Source organism: Phoca vitulina, unplaced genomic scaffold (assembly GCF_004348235.1).
Source record: "Phoca vitulina isolate PV1807 unplaced genomic scaffold, GSC_HSeal_1.0 scaffold38, whole genome shotgun sequence".
Lineage (NCBI taxonomy): Eukaryota > Metazoa > Chordata > Mammalia > Carnivora > Phocidae > Phoca > Phoca vitulina.
The window spans coordinates 14690533-14703194 of record NW_022589741.1 but is presented as its reverse complement, the minus strand read 5'-3'; positions in this window follow the sequence as shown (position 1 = coordinate 14703194).

Genomic DNA, 12662 nt, shown 5'->3' with positions numbered 1-12662 from the left:
TGCCCTCCCAGAACTGTTCAGATGTTTCAGTAAACTGAACATGCCCACAAAGTTTACTTAGGAATGAATTTGACAATATGAACAGAATTTGTGTGCTAAAGGGATGCCTGGGTGGCTCAGTCGGTTAAGCGGCTGCCTTCGGCCCGGGTCATAATCCCAGGGTCCTGGGATCGAGTCCCACATCGGGCTCCTTGCTCAGCAAGGGAGCCTGCTTCTCCCTCTTCAAAAAAAAAAAAAAAAAAATTGCTAAGAAGTACAAAATACTAATGAAAGAAATCAAAAGACCTAAGTGAGAAATTCAGACGCTTAAAGCTAAACACAGCCCCCTTTGCTCTAACCCAAAAGAAACACTTAGGTACAACTAGCAAAATGTGCACAACTTGTATACTGAAAGCTGCAAAATAACGCTGATGGGAGAAATTCAGAGGTACCACGTTCATGGATTGCAATGCCACAACAATTTTGAAAAAATCGAAGGGCTTATTAACCTGATTGCAAGACTAAACTACAGCAAAGTTGTAAACAGTTCTTTCACTACAGTACATTGTCTGAAGAAACATGGGGAACTGGCCTCAACTTTTCGATCTAAAGAGCAGAGAAGAGATTGCAGAGACTAGTGCCTCTGACAGACTTGAAAGATGAAACATTGGTTGTTCTTACCATATCATTCAACACACACATACTTGGTTTGTGCAGAAGACAAATGGATTATAAAGAATGATAGTGGATTATCATAAACTTAATCAGGGGATGACTTCCATTGCAACTGCTGTTCCAGATATGTGTGTTTTTGCTGGAAGAAAAAATTTATCTGCCACCTGGAATGTAGCTATTGATGTAGTGAATGCTGCCCCCCCCCCCAACCCCAGACCTCTTAGTAATGACAAACCATTTGCTATTAGCTGTCAGAACCAACAGTACAACTTCATTGTTTTATGTCAAGGCTCTATTACCCTTCTAGCTAGTCTGGAGAGACTGATCGATCACCTCTGAATTCTACAGGATATCATGCTGGCCCACAATATTACAGACATGGTGAGCAGGATATAGCATCAACCTGGATACTTTGGTAAAACTCAAGCATGCTAGAGGATAGGAAATCAATTTCACAAAATCATGGACCTACCTCAATGAAATTCTAGGGATCCAAAGGACCAGGGCATGTTGCAGTATCCCTTTCTAGATGAAGGACAAATTGCTAAATCTGGCCTCTCCTATCACTAAGAAAGAGACATAATGCCTAGTGGGCCTCTTTGGATTTTGAAGGCAATATATACTTTGGGTGTGTCACTCTAACTCACTTGCTGAGAAATCAGAATTGTTGCCATTTTTAAGGGTGGCCCAGAACAAGAGAAGGCTCTGCAACAGGTCCAAGCTGCAGTACAGGTTGCTCGGCCACTTAGGCCTTAAGATCTAGCAGATCTAATGATCTTGAAGTTATCTATGGCAGGTAGGGATGCTTGTATAGAGCCTTTGGCAGGCTCCTTTCGGTGAATGACAGCAGAGTCCTTTAGGATTTTGAAGAAAAGCTATGCCATCCTCTGAAGAAAAAGTATTCCTCCTCTTGAGAAAGTTTCTATCTTGCTATTGGGCCTTAGGAAGGACTGAATGCTTGACCACCAGGCATTACCAAATTACCTGAATTGCCCATCATGAATTGGATGTTGCCTGACTCATCAAGTCATAAGGCAACTTTGGGTTCTGCTGGTCCAGTGGTCTTAGTTCCCAGGAAAGGAATGCCTCCTCCGGAGAACTCAGCAGAAGTTCCATTAAACTGGAAACTGAGGTTGCCACATTGGGCTTCTCATGATAATGAACTAGTGGGCTGCTTTCCGGTGACTGATCCAGATTTGAAAGGGGAAATTGGGTTGTGATCACACACACAGGGTAAGAGAGAATATGTCTGGAATGCAGCAGATTTCCTGGGCCTACTCTTAATTTTACCATATAATGTGATAAAAGCTAGTGGAAAACTACAACTCAGTGCAGACTGGACTAGTAAGATCCAAGACCCTTCAGGAAAGAAGGTTTGGGTCATTCCACCAGGCAAGCAATCAGGATTATCCAAGCCACTTGCACAGGGCAAAGGAAATACGGAATGGGTGGTGGAAGAAGGAAGAAAGAAGTTATAGATACCATTTATGACCACATGACCAATTGTAGAAATGAGTTAATAGTTATGAATATTTCTTAATATAAACCTATTAGGTATGTATCAACTAATTCTTTTTCTCTCTTCCTTCTACCATCCAAGAAGTATTAATAGAGATCAGAGGGGACTTTGACCTACTTTAGAAAAGGCTTGAACATCACCTGAAGATAATGTGAACTAAGAATTTGTATTCTCTTTGGGGGAGAGGATTAGCATGTTCTTGATCTTTTTTTCTTTTTTTTTTGTAGGCTCCATGCCCAACGTGGGGTTTGAACTCACGACCTCGATATCGAGAGTTGCATGCTCTACCAACTTAGCCAACCAGATGCCCCTGGTTTTGATTTTTTTAATGAACCATGAATTATGTTAATCAGAAGCATGACTTTGTTGTTTATTTGGAAGTTAAATATGGTTAAAAGAGGTGTGACCAAATGTCAGGTTAACATAGGATGGAACTTTGTGGTTTTGTAATTTGTCTACAGAGCTAATCTAGACCTACATTTCCCAGAATCCTCTTCCCTGTTTGGGTAGGGATCAGAGTTGGCCCAGAGAAAATTTGCACAAAATTTGGGAGGTAGGACTAAAGCAGCTTGCATTAACAATCTGAAGGTCATCGTGGTCAGAGGTGACAGAAATGTGCCAGAAACTTCCAGTTTCCTCTTGCTCTTTTTCCTTGTGCATCTTTGTTCTTGCTCCATGCCCAGCTCTTTTTCCTTATTGTTGATCTGCTGAACAACAGCAACCCCAGACCTATGGCCAAACCACTTGGCTGTGAATTCACAGAGTGTAGCTATGAAGAGACAACAGCCTTCGATCATCTACTCCAGTCCCCTCTGTGATTCTATTCCAGCAGCTATGTGCCTCACTCCCAGATTTCCCTCAAAGCACTAACTTGTTCACCCACGGTAGTGTTTAAGAGGGCTGATTATAGTGATTTTTCCCCTGCTTTTCCAACACCCTCATTTGGACCATTACTTCCCCAGTCTCTCCTCCAGTTATGTAAAGCAGTGACTCTCAAACTTCAACATGCATCTGAATCACCTATAGGGCTTATTAACACCAGTTTACTGAATCTCACAGACTTCAGGGCTTCTGATTCAGTAGGTCTGTGTTGGGGCCTAGATACTTACATTTCTAACAAACTCTAATGTAATGCTGATAATTGATGTTGTTGGTTTAGGGACCACACTTTGAGAACCACTGAAGTAAAATCTAGTTCCTATAATAAATTCTTTGTAATGTCCGTTGTAGTTCTCTTTCCTTGATTTAATTCTGGCCTATACAGAGCCCTAGAGGACATAGGAGAAGAAAATAAATTTAAAACTATAAACATGCAATTAGGAACATGCCAATGGAGGTTGGGGAGGAGGACTACTGCCTTCCACTTCCTGCCAAGATGAAGTAACAGTGACCAGATCTACTTCCTTTCCTGAAACAACCAACGATGGACAATAAATATATGAAGCAATAGTTTTCAAGACACTGGACACCAGCCAATGAAAGGCAGTGAAACCTGAAGATGAGAAAGATGAGATGAGCCCCATGGTTATGATCACCAAGCTTACCGCCCTGAAAGAGTTTCCCAGCCATGATGCAGGAAAGGGAACCCAAGTGGAGCCCCACAAACTGAGTTGAGGAAACAGAGCTGATTCTGAGAAGATGAAGCAGATGGAGTTTGCAGGACAGAGTACCAGAGAGGAGAGCGTACGGCAAAGAAAAAGAACTCCAGAGATGTGCAGAGGGTCCCCTTGAGTATTTGGCTGAGTACTGATCGGCCCAAGCATGTGCAGAAACTACTTGAGGCAGAAGAAAGAGCCACTCAAAAGAATTAGGGGGAAGAGTGCCCAGCGCTCACATGGGTTTGGGAACAGTGGCCTCTTCCCACCAGGCCGACTGGAAAACCTCATGATTCATGGGGCATGGGATAGAGTATTCAGAAAAGTCTTGCCTCAGCAGTGGAAAATAGAGTGAGCACAGATGGTCCCATTTATCAAATCCTAAAAAACAATACCTGAAAGAATCAAACACTTTCCAAATAATTTATCCCAGAACAAAGTTCAAGAATATTTATAAGAGTATAAAAACTGCAGCACCCAACAAGGTAAAATTCACAATATCTGGCAGCTGGTTTTTTAAAAAGCATGCAAAAAAGCAGAAAAGTATGACCCAGAATAAGGAGAATATTCTGTCAGTCAGAACTGACCCAGCTATTAGAATTACTAGACAAGGACATTAAAACAATTATAACTCTGTCCCAGATAGTCCAGAAGTTAAGTAAAGAGATAGAAGATGTTAAAACAAAAAAACCCTCAAACTTCTAGAGATGAAAACTACAATGTCTGAGATGAAAAATATACTGGAGCAGATTGACGACAGCATATTAGACACTGCAGAAAAAAAGATGAGTAACCCTGAAGATGTAGCAATAGAAACTGTCCAAAATGAAAAGCATTTTTTTGTTGTTGTTTAATGAACAGAGTATCAGTGAGCTACAGAACAATTTCAAGTGGCCTAATATCTGTGTAATATGTGTCCTCAAAGGAGGGGAGGAAGAAGGGATTGAAAAAAATTTTGAAGAAATAATGGCCCAAATTTTAAAAATTTGATTAAAACTATAAACCCACAGATCCAAGAATCTCAATAAAACCTAAGCAAGCAAAAGAAATATGAAAACTATAAGATAGAATCAAATTGCTCACAACTAATGATAAAGGAAAATCTTACAAGCAGCCAGAAAACACACAGAGGAGCAAAGATAAAAATGAGAGTAGATTTCTTATCATAAAGAATTCAAGAGAGAAGTCAGTAGTGCAACATCTTTAAATACTGAAAGAAAAAACCCATTAACCTTGAATTTTATACCCATTAAAATACATTTCGAAAATGAAGACCAAATAAAAAATTTTCAGACATACAGAAGTTAAAAGAATTCATTACCACCAGACCCACACTGTAAGAACTGTTAAAGGAAAAGCCAAAATGAAATAAAATAATGTGGAAATACGGATCTACCAAAAGGAAATAAAAACCACTAAAAAGGGTAATTACATGGGTAAACATATGGCATTTTTACTATATTTTAATACCTTTAAAAGACAATTGATTGTTTAAACAAAAATAGTAAAAAATGTAGTGTGGGATTTTAAATATATGTAAAAGGATGGGGCGGCACCTGGGTGATTCAGTTGGTTAAGCATCCGACTCATGATTTCCGCTCAGGTATCGATCTCAGGGTCATGAGTTCAAGCCCACATTGGGCTCTACACTGAGTGGGAGCCTACTTAAAAATGAATTAATTAATTAGGTAATTAATTAATTAAATATATGTAAAAGGATGGGGTGCCTGGTTGGCTCAGCTAGTAGAGCATGTGACTCTTGATCTTGGGGTTTTGAGTTTGAGCCCCACATTGGGTGCGGAGATTACTTAAAATAAAATCTTAAACAAAATATATGTAGAAGGAAAATATATGCCAATGATACAGAAAGTCATGAGGGAAGAAATGGAAATGTTCTATTGTAAGGTTCTTATTCTATATCTACACTGGGCTAATATCACTTGAAAGTAGACTGTGATGAGTTACGATGCATGCTGTAAACACTAAAGCAACCACTAACCTAACAAAACCAAGAGTTATAGCTAATAAGCCAGAAAAGGAAATAAAACAGAATCATAAAAAAAAAACTTAGTTCATCCAAAAGAAGGCTAAAAATAAGAAAAAGGGGTAGAAAGAACAGATGGGACATTAGAAATGCATAACAAGCTGATAGACGTAAACCTAATCTTATCAATAATCACATTAAATGTGATACTACTATATATCCATTTGAATGACTAATATTAAAAAGACAATGTCAGGGCACCTGGGTGGCTCAGTCAGTTAAGCATCTGCCTTTGGCTCAGGTCATGATTCCAGGGTTCTGGGATCAAGTTCCGCATTGGGCTCCCTGCTCAGTGGGGAGTCTGCTTCTCCCTTTCTCTCTACCCCTCCCCCCTGCTCATCCTCTCTCTCTCTCTCTCTCATTCTCTCTCTCTCAAATAAATAAATAAAATCTTAAAAAAAAAGTTAAACACATACCTACCATATGATCCAGCCATTCCACTCTTATGTATTTATCCAAGAAAAACAAAAGCATATGTCCATATAAAGTCTTACATATGAATGTTCACAGCAGCTTTTTTTTAAAAAGATTTTATTTATTTATTTGACAGAGAGAGACACAGCAAGAGAGGGAACACAAGCAGTGAGAGTAGGAGAGGGAGAAGCAGGCTTCCCACTAAGCAGGGAGCCCGATGCAGGGCTCAATCTCAGGACCGGGAGATGACGACCTGAGCCGAAGGCGGATGCTTAACGACTGAGCCACCCAGGCGCCCTGTTCACAGCAGCTTTATTTGTAATAGCTAAGAAGTAGAAACAGTCCAAATATATATCAACAGGCAAATAAACATATTGTAGTATACCCACACAATGGAATATTACTCAACAATAAAGAATGACACATATTAATACACAAAACAACATGAATGAATCTCAAAATAGCTATGATGAGTGAAAGAAGTTGGACAAAAAGTACATACTGTATGATTCCATATAAAAAATAAAATTCTGGGGGCACCTGGGTGGCTCAGTCATTGAGCATCTGCCTTTGGCTCAGGTCATGATCCCAGAGTCCTGGAATCCAGCCCCGCATCGGGCTCCCTGCTCGGCGGGAAGCCTGCTTCTCCCTCTCCCGCTCCCCCTGCTTGTGTTCCCTCTCTCGCTGTGTCTCTCTCTGTCAAATAAATAAATAAAATCTTAAAAAAAAAAATTCTGGAAAATGCAAACTAACTTGCGATGACAAGAAGCAGATCAATGGGGGCGCCTGGGTGGCTCAGTTGGTTAAGCGACTGCCTTCTGCTCAGGTCATGATCCTGGAGTCCCTGGATCAAGTCCCACATCGGGCTCCCTGCTCGGCGGGGCGTCTGCTTCTCCCTCTGATCCTCTCCCTCTCATGTGCTCTCTCTCTCTCATTCTCTCTCCCTCTCAAATAAATAAATAAAATCATAGGAAAAAAAAAAAAAGAAGCAGATCAGTGGTTGCCTGTGGGGGGAGAGGTGGGAGGGAGGATAGGATCATAAAGGTACATGAGGAAAATTGTGGGAGTGTACATATTTTCATTACCTTGATCATGATAATGGTTTACAGGTTTATACATACATTAAAACATTAAATTGCACACTCTCAATACCTGTAGTTTATTGTAGGTCAATTACACTTCAGTAAAGCTGTTTAAAAAAAAAAAATAGAGCATACAGGGAGAACCAGAAGGCCTTAGGGAAGGTTTGAAGGAATCATATGTAGTCACAGGGCACATAGAGCTGAAGACCAAGACCTGGGTCTCATTGTAAGGACTATAGCATTGCAGCTCCTATCTGAACACTCAGCCCTACCAAACCTCTTATATTATAGAAGAACATGGTCTGAGATCCGGGATGAAGCTTTTAGGCATACGTTGACCAGGCTAACATCCCGAACTTTCTCCACTCTTAAAGTGTGGGCTGCACATAGTGACTTCTTTCCAAAGAGGAGAGTATGGAAAGAAAGGAGGAAAAATATAACTTGACAGTGGAGAAAACTGACAAACACAACTTTGGCCAGGTGATCAAGGTCAGGATCCACAGTGAAAAGTCATGTTGATAGTATGTACTGTGATAGGAGATGCTGAGAATGGCCCTTTACCTCTTCTGGTTCTTCCTCCCTCAAACCCGTGACCCTAGTATAACTATGAGAAAAACACCAGACACCTCAAATTAAGGGACATTCTACAAAATACTTGGCCAGTATCCCTCAAAGCTGTAAAGGTCGTAAAAAACAACAAGTCTGGGGCACCTGGCTGGCTCTGCCCACAGAGCGTGCTACTCTTGATCATATACTGGAGCCCCGTGTTGGGAGTAGAATTTACTTAAAAAATAAATTTAATTAAAAAAAAACAAACAAGGAAAGTCTGAGAAACTGTCACAGCCAAGAGGAGCCTAAGGAAACATGACGACTAAATACAATGTAGTATCCTGGATGGTATCGGAAGAAAAGAGGCATAAGTGAAAAACTGAGGAAATCTGAGTAAAGTGTGGACTTTAGTCACTAACCATGTTTCAATATTGGTTCATGAATGGTGACAAATATGCCATATGAATGTGAGATGTTAGTAACAGGGGACCTGGGTGTAAGGTACATAGAAAGTCTCTGTACTATCTTGGCAACTTCTCTGTAAATCTAAAACGATTCTAAAATTATTTTTTTTAATATTTATTTATTTATTTGAGAGGGGAGGGGCAGAGGACGAGGGAGAGAGAGAAACCCAAGCGGACTCTGCGCTAGTCAGCTGCCGGGCTTGATCTCATGACCCTGAGATCACGACTTGAGCTGAAACCAAGAGTCAGACACTTAATGGACTGTGCCATGCAGGCGCCCCAAGTTAAGTGTATTTTTTTTTAATTGAAAAACCTCATAAATGGCTCTCTCTCGGAATTAGGTTGGGGTGGGGACACTTTCAGATTCTAATATTACAAGGCCAGTAAAGTCAAAGTCTTTTTTTTTTTTTTAAAGATTTTATTTATTTATTTGAGAGAGAGAATGAGATAGAGAGAGAGAGCATAAGAGGGGGGAGGGTCAGAGCTCGGAGAAGCAGACTCCCCGCCGAGCAGGAAGCCCGATGCGGGACTCGATCCCAGGACTCCAGGATCATGACCTGAGCCGAAGGCAGTCGCTTAACCAACTGAGCCACCCAGGCGCCCCAGTAAAGTCAAAGTCTTAAACGAATTCCCGAGCCTCCCAATTCCCCTAAAAGCACCCTCCCACCACGTATTTTCCCAACCTTCCTTAACCCCGCCTGCCAAGAAGTAAACTTTTCTCTACATAAAACCTTTAAACGGCCAGTTGCATAGCTAATTGTCCCACAAGCAGATAGGACTTTCCTCCGCCTCCACCTCTCATTGTCTCTAGGCCCATGATGACCGATGACCGTCAGACCCCAGCGTTAACTCATTCAGAGAGGTACAAGGTCTGGTTATACACCAAAAGAGTTACAAGGTCTTGCTAATCTGTATTAGCAACAATCTGGGGGGCTACACGTGGGAGGGATTTCTCAGCATATCAGACTAAAGGGGATGGAACATAAGACTTGATCCAGCCAGCTCACTGATACGGGTGCAGTCACCCAATGGTTTGGCTGGAGCAGCCTCGAGTAGCATTTGTGATTTGCTAAATTGGCTACTGAAAGCCTGGACTTATTAGCCTACAGCAGTGGCTCTTAAGAGCTTTGAAGTGGGGTTCCTGGACTAGCAGTACCAGCAACACCTTGGAAGTTGTTAGAAATACAGATGCACCGACCTCAACCCAGACCTCCCAAATCTGAAGCTTCGGGGAAAGGGCCCCAGCAACCTGTTACAAGTGCTCTTCAGGTGACTGTGATAGACACTGACACTGAGTTTTGCGAACCATGGGCCTACAATCAGTGAAGTCAAAGTGCCGGGTCTTCCCCAGCATAAGTTCATCAATTCTTAAGGCTCCAGGTAACGAGTATGTTGGAATGGATCTATTATATGCGACCTGCTCAGCGTCCCCTGCCTGTACGCTCTGGGAGAACTGAAAAACTCGCCATTTCAGTAGGTGAGGCGAGGACCAGCTCCCTGAAGAACTCGGTCAGAGTCACTGGAAGTGACAGTGGGATGCTGGAATTGGTTCCCTAATTTCAGTGGGAATAATGGAGACTTTGAGTGGCAAAGGCCAGGTGCGTAACCAGCAGAGTTAACCAGTAAGTGTTGTTACCATAGTAAGCCACAGCGCCTACGTGGTGTGAGAGAGTCTCAGTCTAACAGAACTGGAGGGCTTAGTTCCAGTGCAAGATGGCGACGTAGGAAGGCCCTGAACTCACCTCCTCCACAGACACACCAGCTCTACACTTACTTAGAGAGCAAGTCCTCCTGAAGAAGACCTGAGGGTTGACTGAACAGCTTCTGCACAACAAAAGGTAGAGAGACCACACAGAGAAGGGCAAGAGAGCAGGAGGCAAGGTAAGGGAACCCTACCCAGAGCTGTGAACTGCAGCGGGAGAGATAGGACTGAGGGACCTGCCCTGGGGCATAGAAAAAAACCTGCAGTTTAAAAGAGCAACTAGATGGGGCTCCCAGGTGGCTCAGTCGTTAAGCGTCTGCCTTCGGCTCAGGTCGTGATCCCAGGGTCCTGGGATCGAGCCCTGCATCGGGCTCCCTGCTCCGCGGGAAGCCTGCTTCTCCCTCTCCCTCTGCCTGCCACTCCCCCTGCTTGTGCTCTCTCTGACAAATAAATAAAATCTCTAAAAAAATAAATAAAAAATTGGGCGCCTGGGTAGCTTAGTTGGTTAAACGGCTGCCTTCAGCTCAGGTTATGATCCCAGGGTCCTGGGATCGAATCCCGCATCAGGCTCCCTGCTCAACGGAGAGCCTGCTTCTCCCTCTACCTGTCTCTCAGCCTACTTGTGCTCTCTCTCTCTATCTCTGTCAAATAAATAAATAAAATCTTTAAATAAATAAATAAATAAAAGGGCAACTAGAATATAAAAGAACTAGCCCTAGAACCCTGTCAAGAGATGGGAGAGCTGCTAGAACTTTCTCTCGGTCGGAGGGGCTAGGCGAGTGCCACTGTTTACCTTGATCACACAGGAGGAAGCAGGGTCTGGACGCCAAAGCTGGCTTGCCTTCTCAGTGAGCCCGGAGGGTGGGGGTGCCTAGGCCACACCATCCCATCAAGGTGACCCCAGCTCAGTACACCAGGACACCCCTAGTCAGTACTCCCCGTAGCTCCAGCCATCTCCCCAAGGTGACACAGGTGCAAAACATCCCAGAACACTCCAGGCCCACACCTCTTCCGCTCCAGATGGCTCGCCATGGCACCCCCGGAGTAGAACACCTTGGGACTCCCAGCCTACACCCACCTTGACTCCAGCTACCCTGCCAGAGCACCCCTGCGTGGAGGGCCCTCGGGTCCCCCGGCTTGCACCCACTTTAGTTCCAGCTGTCCCACCAGCATGGCCCCCAGGATCCCCAGCCCATGCCAGCCACAGCTCCAGCCAACTAGCCAAAGTCACCAGGCACACGCAGTCTACACAGGGGCAAGCATACACAAGATTATCCGTTCAAGTTTAGGAGAAGTATCTGTACCCACCTAATTCATAGACCACGCCAAATGAGGAGTCAAGCCAAATTTGGAAGAATACGCTCTAAAGGAACAAGAGAAAATTTCAGAAAAAGAAGTAAATGAAACAGATATAAGCAATCTACCTGATAAAGAGTTCAAAGTACCCGTCATAAAGATGCTCAGCAGACTGGAGAAAAGAGTGGATGAACTCAGTGAGAACTTCAACAAGAAGATAGAAAATATGAAAAAGAACCAACCAGAGCTGAAGAATACAATAAAATGAAAAATACACAAGAGGGAATTAACAGATTAGTGGGCACAAAAGAACAGAATGGTGATCTGGAAGACAGGGTCATGGAAAGCACCCAAACTCAACAGCAAAAAGAAAAAAAGAATTTTTTTTTTTTTAAATTAAAGATTTTATTTATTTATTTGACAGAGACACAGCGAGAGAGGGAACACAAGCAGAGGGAGTAGGAGAGGGAGAAGCAGGCTCCCCGCCGAGCAGGGAGCCCGACATGGGGCTCGATCCCAGGACCCCGGGATCATGACCTGAGCCGAAGGCAGGCACTTAACGACTGAGCCACCCAGGCGCCCGAAAAAAAGAATTTTTAAAAAGGAGGCTAGGTTAAGGGATGTTTTGGACGACATCAAGCAAACAAACACTCGCTTCATAGGGGTCCCAGAAGGGAGAGAGAGAGAGAGAGAGAGAAAGGGGCAGAAAATTTGTTTGAAGAAACAATAGCTGAAAACTTCCCTAACCTGGGGAAGGAAACAGACATCCAGGTCCAGGAAGCATGGAGAGTTCCAAACAAGGTGCAGCCAAGGAGGTCCACACCATGACGCATAATAATTAAAATGTCAAAGATTCAAGATAAAGATGCTGGTTCCTCACCTAGAACTAGGAAATTAAAAGCTCTGAGAGTAGGCATGAAAATCTGCCTTAAGCAACAAGTCCTCTGTGTGACTTTATGCTTACTAAAGTTTTTCAAGAGCTACTTGATATTATAAGGGCAGATTTAAAATTCTTTAAGGTTGCCTGATGCATGTACCAGTTTGTAAAGAAGGGTGCGTGGTGGGGGTGGGGAGCGGTGGATGGGGCAGGAGGAGTGCTGACAGTTGACAGACCCCATAGTCTGGGAAGTGGTTATGAAAATGACAATTTCTTAAGGGTGGAGAGTGTGGCAATCAGATGGGGCAACAGAGAGCCCAGGTAAGATCAAGCGCGGTGACTTACATGTGTGCTGATGGCTATGGTTTCCCTGGGTAAGTCCCTCTGTGAAGGGAGCTCTGTAATGGTGATAGTTTTCAAAAACTGTTATGAGCAGTAAACTAGATAAACTGAAACATACAATGTA